This window comes from Thalassophryne amazonica, chromosome 8, assembly GCF_902500255.1.
Source record: "Thalassophryne amazonica chromosome 8, fThaAma1.1, whole genome shotgun sequence".
NCBI lineage: Eukaryota > Metazoa > Chordata > Actinopteri > Batrachoidiformes > Batrachoididae > Thalassophryne > Thalassophryne amazonica.
Window position 1 is genome coordinate 54,751,671 of NC_047110.1, and position 10,325 is coordinate 54,761,995.

The following is a 10,325-nucleotide window of genomic DNA, read 5'->3' on the forward strand; positions in this document are numbered from 1 at the left end:
TGTCAAACATACTAAAACTGAAAAATCAATCTCAAGTTTCAACTCTTTATTATTACTGTCATACTGCACCAACTGACATCCCATTGATTGACTGGAGATGCCTGTCCGTGAAGAAGAGGCATCAGGCTTGTTTTCTTATAAAGTTCACCATTCGCCTGTCTATCTTCCGCGTAAAATCGACCGAGTACTCTGTCAAGCATCCGTCTATCATAAGTTTCAAAGTTGGGCGCATGTCCCTTTTTAGTGACGTACTTGTGAAACAGGTTGGCTGCTGACTGTGTATTTCTGCAGGTGTTCTTCGCATCTTTTTCGTGTAAAATTCATTTTAAGTCAGCGTCACTAACAGATGCAAACCTGTTTACTGCCATCTTGTCAACAAACTGACAGCCAAAGTAGGTGTTGTATCGTGTTATCTGATTGGTCGTCATCGATAGAAGGCGTTGCTCGATTAGCTAGCGCTACACTGCACGCAAGGTGTACTCGGCTTGTGGTACAGCTCAGAAAGTGGCGAATGGGCCAATTAGAAGTTTGCAAAATCCCATACCATATATGTCTAATACCAATTAGTGAAATGCAGTGGACAAAATTTGGTTTTATTTTTGTATGTAATGTACATCAAGAATGGAAGGATTTTACATTACATACATAGAGACATTTTTATATAAACTTGAAAAAGAATGGTTATTGTTCTTTGAAACATAAAAGGGCAACAGAGTCTCCATTTTTTTTAGATGTTTTTGTGGGGGTCATTTGTTTTACAAAAGCAAAATCTGTGCAATATTAATTTACAACACAGTCACTGTCAAGGGCTAAACAAGTATGTAATGTTATTGCACGTAATGTGGTGGGAAGTGTCTGGTAGCATGGAGAGGGTCTCTGTAGAGGCAAACATGCATGTTTACCTCACTAAATGTGAAGACATTTCTTTTCAGTAATTGATGACACAGTTAACAGCTTACCTTAGCCTTGCTGTCCTTTCAGGCTGCTGTTCTACACAGAGGCCTTATTGCTACATTTAAAAAAAGACTCTAAATTCTGAAAATCTGAGTTGGAAACTTCCAAGTTTAGAAAAGCATGCATTCACTCATAAAACAATATGGATCCCTTTGTTTTCTTTACAAGGAACACATAAGTTGTTTCCTGTGAATGATCAAACCAGAAAATGTGGCCGATGATTATATTTCTATTTGTGGTCTGCGCACAGTGACTATATCAATTATTCCAGACATCTTTGCAAAAACTGATGCTGGCAACTTCACTAATATATGAAGAATGCAAACATATCACAGACAAAAGTAAACATTTTTTTTAAGTAATTAAATGGCATTTGTGATATTACTGTTTCAGCAGTCATGGAGGATGCCATGATCGCTCTTCTTATGACATCTTATGACCCATGAGTTTCCAATTTAAAAAAAAAAAATCCAACCCTGCCACATTAGTGTTTTTTGTTTTCCAAGTTGGTACATGTAGTTACAGACTTTATGACATGTCATGAACGTGCCACAGTGTGGTTGTGTAGTGTGGTGGATGTGGTGATATGCAGCACTTGTACATGCTCCCAAACCTGACATTTGTTGTTCTGGCTATAGCATTCAAAACTCCCATTTTTGACATGCAGTGGGTTAAAGGAAGTGCACTTTGAAAAGCATTTCCTGCCTGCACGCATTATTCACTTAAAAACGACTGGTCATGACTCACAGCATGTGACAGTTGAATAGAACTATGAGTTTTGTAGTCGTGAGAGGTGACATTCCCACCATTCTGTCTACAAATTAACCTGTCCAGTTGTGCTGATCTGACCTTCAGACTAACCTCTGTATACCACCTCATGTGTTGTTGTTTTTATGTTTTATTGTAACTGAGTTTATCTCTATGTTTCAATTGCTGTAAATTGCCTTTCCAGTCAACGGTTGTGTCTCACTTTAGAGTCTGCATCCTTTGAAGGCTGCATTGCTCGACCGCATAAATCACAATAAAGCCTGGCTAGACTACACCATTTTGAAAGCTTCTAGGGATGTGGCCGATGACTACAGCCTTTTTTCCCCTCCCCCCAAAAACAAGGGGTACAGTAGGTGTATCCTTCACAGCCCAAAGAATCCCAGCAATATACAGTTTTGTTCAAAATAATAGCAGTGTGTTTAAACAAGTGAGTAAAGATCAAAATACTTATAATAGCTTTTATTTCCATACACACAAATGCATTGAGAACACTGCATGATGAAAAATTTCTCATTACTTTACAGAAAGCGATGAAAAATGTATCAAATTTTTACTTTACTGAAAGTAAATAAAAAAGAATATTAGGCTGTTCAAAAAATTAACTCTACATTTTTCTTTACAACCGCAAATATTTACTGTATAAATGGAAAAATGCTTGAAGATTTAGCTTTCCTGTGAATCACTGAACCAATCACTTGTATAACCACTATTTCTGAGAACTGCTTCACTTCTGTGTTGCATGGAGTCAACCAAATTCTGGCACCTGTGAACAGGTATTCCATTCCAGAATGATTGGACTGCATTCTACAATTTCTCTGCATTTCTTGGTTTTGCCCCAGAAACAGTATTTTTGATGTTACCCCACAAGTTTTCTATTGTATTAAGGTCCGGGGATTGGGCTGGCCACTCCATAACATTAAATGTCTTGGTCTGGAACCAAGATGCTGCTCACTTGCTGGTGTGTTTGGGGTCATTTGCTTGGTGAAACACCCATTTCAAGGGCATTTCCTCTTCAGCATAAGGCAACGTGACCTGTTTATGGCCCCTAGACCCAAAAAGAACAATCTTGTTTTCATCAGTCCACAAAGTTTTGCACCATTTCTCTTTAGGCCAGTCAATGTGTTGTTTGGCAAATTCTAATCTCTTCAGCACATGTCATTTTTTCCACTAATGGGAATTTGTGGGGGCTCCTTGCCCATAGCTTGGCTTCACATAAGTGTTTTTGAATTGTTACAGTGCTCACAGGTAACTTTAGATCTTCTTTCATCACCCTGGAGCTGATCATTGGCTGAAACGTAACCATTCTGGCTATTCTCCGATCCATTTGAATCGTGGTGGTTTTCTGTTTTCTTCCACATCTTTCTGGTTTTGTTGCCATTTTAAAGCATCTGAGATCATTTTAACTGAGCAGTCTGTTATGTTCTGTACTTCTTTATGTTTCCCCCTCTCCAATCAAGTTTTTAATCAAAGTACGCTGTTCTTCTGAACAATGTTTAAAACAACCTATCTTAGTTTAATATATATATATATATATATATATATATATATATATATATATATATATATATATATATATATATATATATATATATATATACTGATTGTGCAAGTTCTCCTACTTAGAAAGATGAGAGAGGTCTGTAATTTTCATCATAGCTATACTTCAACTATGAGAGACAAAATGAGAAAAAAAAAATCCAGGAAATCACACTGTAGGATTTTTAAAGAATTTATTTGTAAATTATGGTGGAAAATAAGTATTTGGTCAATAATAAAAGTTCAACTCAATACTTTGTAACATAACCTTTGTTGGCAATGACAGAGGTCAAATGTTTCCTGTAAGTCTTCACCAGGTTTGCACACACTGTAGCTGGTATTCTGGCCCATTCCTCCATGCAGATCTCCTCAAGAGCAGTAATGTTTTGGGGCTGTCGCTGGGCAACATGGACTTTCAACTCCCTCAACAAATCTTCTATGGGGTTGAGTTCTGGAGACTAGCTAGGCCACTCCAGGACCTTGAAATGCTTTTTATGGAGCCACTCCTTCGTTGCCCGAGCGGTGTGTTTGGGATCATTGTCATGCTGGAAGACCCAGCCATGCTGCATCTTCAGTGAGCTCACTGATGGAAGGAGGTTTTGGCTTAAAATCTCATGATACATGGCCATGTTCATTCTTCCCTTAACACGGATCAGTCGTCCTGTCCCCTTTGCAGAAAAACAGCTCCAAAGCATGATGTTTCCACCCCCATGCTACACAGTAGGTATGGTGTTCTTGGGATGCACTCAACATTCTTCTTCCTCCAAACATGACTAGTTGAGTTTTTACCAAAATGTTCTATTTTGGTTTCATCTGACCACATGATATTCTCCCAATCCTCTTCTGGATCATCCATATGCTCTCTGGCAAACTTCAGACAGGCCTGGACATGTACTGGCTTAAGCAGGGGGATATGTCTGGCACTGCAGGATTTGAGTCCCTCTCTGCGTAGTATGTAGGCTTTGTTACTTTGGTCCCAGCTCTTGAGTAAAGATCAAAAGTCATTCATTCACCAATCATTCATCAGGTCCTTCCGTGTAGTTCTGGGATTTTTGCTCACCATTCTCATGATCATTTTGACCCCACGGGATGAGATCTTGCATGGAGCCCCAGATGGAAGGAGATTATCAGTGGTCTTGTATGTCTTCCATTTTCTTGCTCCCACAGTTCATTTATTCACACCAACCAGCTTGACAATTGTAGATTCACTCTTCCAAGCCTGGTGCAGGTCTACAATTTTCTTCCTGATGTCCTTCGACAGCTCTTTGGTCTTGCCCATGGTTGAGTTTGGCATCTGACTGTTTGAGGCTGTGGACAGGTGTCTTTTATACAGATAATGAGTTCAAACAGGTGCCATTAATACAAGTAACGGGTGGAGGACAGAAGAGCTTCTTAAAGAAGAAGGTACAGGTCTCTGAGAGCCACAAATCTTGCTTGTTTGTGGGTGACCAAATACTTATTTTCCACCATAACTTACAAATTCTTTAAAAATCCTACAGTGTGATTTCCTGGATTTTTTTTTCTCATTTTGTCTCTCATAGTGGAAGTGTACCAATGATGAAAAAAAAAATTACAGACCTCTCTCATCTTTCTAAGTAGAACTTGCACAATTAGGGGCTGACTAAATACGTTTTGGCCCCACTGTACATAGGGAATAACCCTGTTGTGTCTGATGATGTGTGGACATTCTTGCTGGATTTTACAGTTGCAAATTGAGTTTTAAGGTAAAACGAATATTTTGCGACCGTAATCAAGCATGAACATTCGCAAATCATCAGAAACAACAGGGTTATTCCCATTCTAATCCAATTCCATTGTTTGCACGGTTTACTTCTCTGTAAGTAATTTGGTCGGCGAAGCTTACCATAGCTCTCAGCTGACAGTGGCATTATTGACACCTGTGTAGCAAAGCAGTCAGGGCGCGGAGTTATACATCGGATGTGAAATGGTCGACTATTTTGCCACCGTCAACTCGATATTTTATGGTCTGAACTCTCACACGATTAACTAATCAGATTTGCTGAACAAATGTAATTGGGTTAGAAATATATGTATGTGTGTGTGTGTGTGTGTGTGTGTGTGTGTGTGTGTGTGTGTGTGTGTGTGTGTGTGTGTGTGTGTGTGTGTGTGTGTGTGTGTGTGTGTGTAAATGGTTGGTGAATTAACAAAGAAACCAAAAAGGACAATTTTGAGCTTCATAAATAAAATTCTAAAAAAAGTAATGCTTATACAGTAAGGGCAGCATAAGTAAATATTAAAAAATTATTACTAAACTACAGGTTATCTTTACTTCACTAGCTTGTCACGTGCAGCTGTCAGTGTTGCTGTGTGGTGGGGTAGAGCCACAATAAGCTAATGACACAATGGCAAAATGCTCCGGGGGCTAGACCATTTCATTTAAGAATGGTTCGTACAGCCTCCACAGTTGTGGGGAGTCCAGATCTTCGTAGGCCACAACCTTAGAAGGATGCAGCTACTGAATTGAGATACAGCCCGTGATTGTCAGTTCTCCATAATTCTTGGGTAATTTTATTGTTTTGTACGCTACACTGTTAAAAGCATTGTTGTACCAACCTAATAATATGCTTCAGTTGGTAACACCTGAATGAATTGTGTTGACACAAATTAACCTGGCATTATATTTACAACAACTTGTTGATTCAGTTTGGACAAACGTCATTCATTTGAGTCTTACCTGTTGAAGCAGTTTCATTGTTTGCCTTTTTTTCAGCATATGTCTAATTAATATCACTGTACAGAACACTGCTGTTAGACTGAGCATCCACGTTTTGGTTCCACCTTTTCTTTATTGGTGCATCCTAAAAAACAACTAATTATTCGCAGGATGTTTTTAATAGATATTAACATGTCGTTACAAAGAACCTACGGTGTTATCAGCAGTGCATCAGTTGGACCAACTGGAGTGAGGGAATCAGAGACCTGCAGGCTGCACCACCTGCCCGTGAGGGAAACATTTGGCTCTTACCCTCGAGTGACGTCTGCTCCCTCGTTCCAATTTGTCTTCCACCATCTCCTCAGCAGGACACCAAACATTCCTTTTTGTCTTTTTTAATTTGCCACATGAATTACCTTTTTTTTTTTTTTTTTAAAGAACCTTGTTAAGTGGGTCCATTGTTCACATCTGCAGTTGCACTGCTCCAATGTGGAAATGTTTCACTGCTTGCAGTACTGCTTCAAACTGGTTCATTCATCTGTTTGTTGTTGTGCACAATCTTGAAAATATTTCCTTTGTTCCGGCTACATGATCCACTTCTGTCTGAGTGATTTATGTTGGCTTTATGTCAAGAACAAAATCAATGATTTACTGCGTGATCCCCTTCTGGAATTGCTTCCTTGCGATACATTTGAGAAAAAGAAACGCTTTTTCTGAATGACTCAGACTTACTTAATGGTAATTGTAAACATTTCATTTCATTGTATTTTGTTATGGATGGTTATGGAAGCTGGGAGTGCCATCAGTTATTCTTATTTATTCATTTATTTATTTGCCATTGTTTTCCAGGGGTAATGGAATAATTTTCTCATGATCTTGAGAAAATATGGTTTTCCTTTCCTGAGATAAAAGAATATATAGGCGTGGGTCGGCCCAGTTTAGCCTCCAGGCTTCAGTAATGACTGGTGTTTGCAATACGGCAGAGGATCAGGAATATATTGTTCAATGTATGACAGTTCTGTCCATTCACGGCCTGGCACAGGCAGAAATAGCTTCATGCCTCACTTTGGAAAGTATTCACATTAGAGGATGGCGAGCAACAGTCCAGCTTTACAGGTTTCGCAAGTTCATGAACCTGATGGTATTGTGCAAAACACTGATTAGTTAACTGACCCCAAGTGACTCCACTGATCCCGTATGACATGTAGAGACCAAAATATTTGTTACCTTACAAAAACAAACACAAAAGAATGAGAAAGGGAGTCTTTTATTAGTAGTAGTAATTGTGAAGGTAATATAAAATACTCATGTTTCCCAAATTCTTTTCTCTAATTAGCCCTTACATGACCTGAGACAAGTTAAATGAACTGCATTTATATGGCTATTTTCCATCTGGATCAGAAGCTCACAGTACTTTACAATGATGCCTTACATTCACCCTGATGTCAGGGTGCTGCCACTCAAGGCGTACAATTGCACACCAGGAGCAGTTGCGGCATTTAGGACCTTGCCTTTTGTGATGCTCCTGGTCTGGTGGGGGTTTGAACCGAGGATCCTCTGGTTCTCAAACCCACTGCTTAACCCCTTGACCATCAGCTACACAGTTTGCAGTCATGATCTGACCTCTTTAGTTTTCGGCTCATGATCTTAGGCTAGTCAATGGGTTTGTTTAGTGTGGGTTTTTCAGAAACTGAATGAAAGTTCCATAGAAAGTTACTGTGTAACTGTGTCATTTTACACTGTGTTTCACTGTGTAAAATGACTGAGAATCTTGGTCCTTACTCCTGTCAATCTCAGGACTGGTCATTAATCACATCAACTGGGGGGGGATTACGCTTTTGCAGAGATGCTGTTCATCTTCAGATCTGTGGTCAAGCTCCAGAGATGTAAATAAATAATGTACGTACATAAAGCATGCATGTACATATTCCCTTTCTGCAAATCCTGCTGAGGAAGAACACATGTTGAGAATGTGCATGCATGCAGCCAATCTTTGTAATTTGGACTTTGTACACCAACACAATAGAAATGAAATGAATAACCAAGATGTGCTTTCAGTCACTGTTCTACACAATCCCTCCTTTTCAGTGCCAATAAGTAACAGGACAAGCTAAACATGAGTAAGATTGTCTATATAATTTTATAGCCATTTTATTTATTTATTTATTTTGATATGTCAGGGGATGGATACCTAAACATTTCCTCTCACTCACACATCTTCAACCACTTACTCCAATTGAGGGTCTCGGGGGCTGGAGCCTATCTTAGCAGACATAGAGCGTGAGGCCGGGTACAACCTGGACAGGACACCAGTCTGTCGCAGGGCCACATACTGACAAACAAACACATTTACACCCGCACGCACACGTACAGACAATTTTAAAGTGTCCAATCCACCTACCTTGCATGTCTTTGGATGTGGGAGGAAGCCGGAGCACCCAGCCAGAACCCACACAAACACAGGGAGAACATGAAAACTCCATGCAGAAAGGCCACATGTGGGAATCGAACCCATGACCTTGCTGTGAGGCAACAGTGCTAACCACTAAGCCACTGTGCTGCCCCCTAAACATTTATTTACACTCACTGAATATAATCTTGGAATTCATTTACAACAATCATTAAACAATAAAAAATATACTGTGTAGTAAATCTGCCTCAAGTAGGCAGTTCTGAAAATTTGAGTGTGCAAGAAGGAGATTAGTGAGGGACTCCATCAAGACCCCCATGAAAATTCTGATGAAGTTATACACTTCTATGGTTGCGACTGAAGAAAGGTACTATCGTGCTACTTTTGTGTGTTTCACCACCATTTTCAGCTTTGTGTTGGAGTGGATCAGAGAAGGATTTTCACACCACAAAATGTGTGAAAATGTGTGTGACTATACCGTGTGCTTTCTGGCAATCTGCCGCTGAAATTTCACATCATCTTCTTCAGAAAAAACTTCTCTGAGTCACTCCACCATGAACTGATATACTGTAACCTTTGGCTGGTGATCATCCATCTAAAAGATTCAGGTGATTATCTAATATCCAGAACACGTGTATTCTACTCGCACAGAGGTTCCAAAGTCATTTTAATTGCGTTTTCAAAAAAGCAGGTAGCTGTAATACGCTTTTATTATTATTATTATTAAACAGCTTCTCCTGCTCATTGTTTTTCCTTTTAAATCCATTTGAGAATCTGCAAATCCCTGTTTGACATGACTGTCCATCCATAGCTTCATCTTCTTGTGTGTTCATTCTCATCAGTTATTCATTTGTTTTTGCACTGTGCACAAATATATTTTGACAGCTTCCATTAGGGCAGACTGCATTCTGAAGAAATAGTCAATAATGTGTCCTTAAGTGACCCTGTCTGTCACCACAAAGACCTAATCATGCATAAATACCTTCAGATGGGGACATTACCTCAGTTTTTGGCTCTAGGCTGCAGGCTGTCATGTCATAGATCACGCTGATCCCTCCTGAGGTGTTCAGAGTTTGTGGAGCTTGTGGGAATTTTATGGTTTTATCTGTCAAAAGCAGATGTGAAAAATCCTTACTGTGGTCACATAGTCTATAAAGATTCATCACCTGATCTGTTTGTATCTTCTTTTTTTTCCCCAGCTAGTAGCAGTATCCACTTCCTATGTGCTTCAGTTCTCATCAGGTTTTTACAGTCACATTCATCATTACTTTTCCACACTCGCCGAAATCTACTTTCCTGCACTTTCTTAGATATCTATAATGTGGTTGCACCTCTTATTCTGTCGCTGCTTATTTTGGTCAGTTTTCCATCTCCTCATCTTTTGACTTTTTCTCTTGCACTCCACTCACTGTCCATGTTTCAGCCCCAAATGTTTCTGCTCTCACTGTTATCTATTAAGAACCTGACTGGGATGTTTCATTTATTTCATTTCAGCAATTTTGTATTTGAACGCGCTAATTTTTCTTGTTTTCTTTCATGTTTCATTTCTCCTTACTAAAACTGTAGGATGAAGACCAACAAATCATAAGGATCTCATTAACTAAAGGTTTGCATGTGTTTAAACATGTGCAAACACCATAGCATTCGCAAAAAAGTCCATGCTGGTTTATTTACAGAGCGTACTGAGGACTGTGTCTTTCAAATGTACAGAATTGCACATATTGTCCATTTAGTGCATTTGCCTTTATGAAAATGCAATTTGAAGTTTGTCCAACTAAGTGCACAAAATTGTAGGAGACAGCATGCAAATAGGTGTGGTTTGCCTATGCAGCATGAATTACCAAAGTCAAAAGTAATTTTAGCCGGCACTGATAGCGTCTATATTTTGCAACTTTGAAACCTTGGCATTAACTTGTTGCACTTGACAGACTGCTGTTCCAACACAGAGGCTGCACCACAATAGAAAAAAAAAATCATTCATTG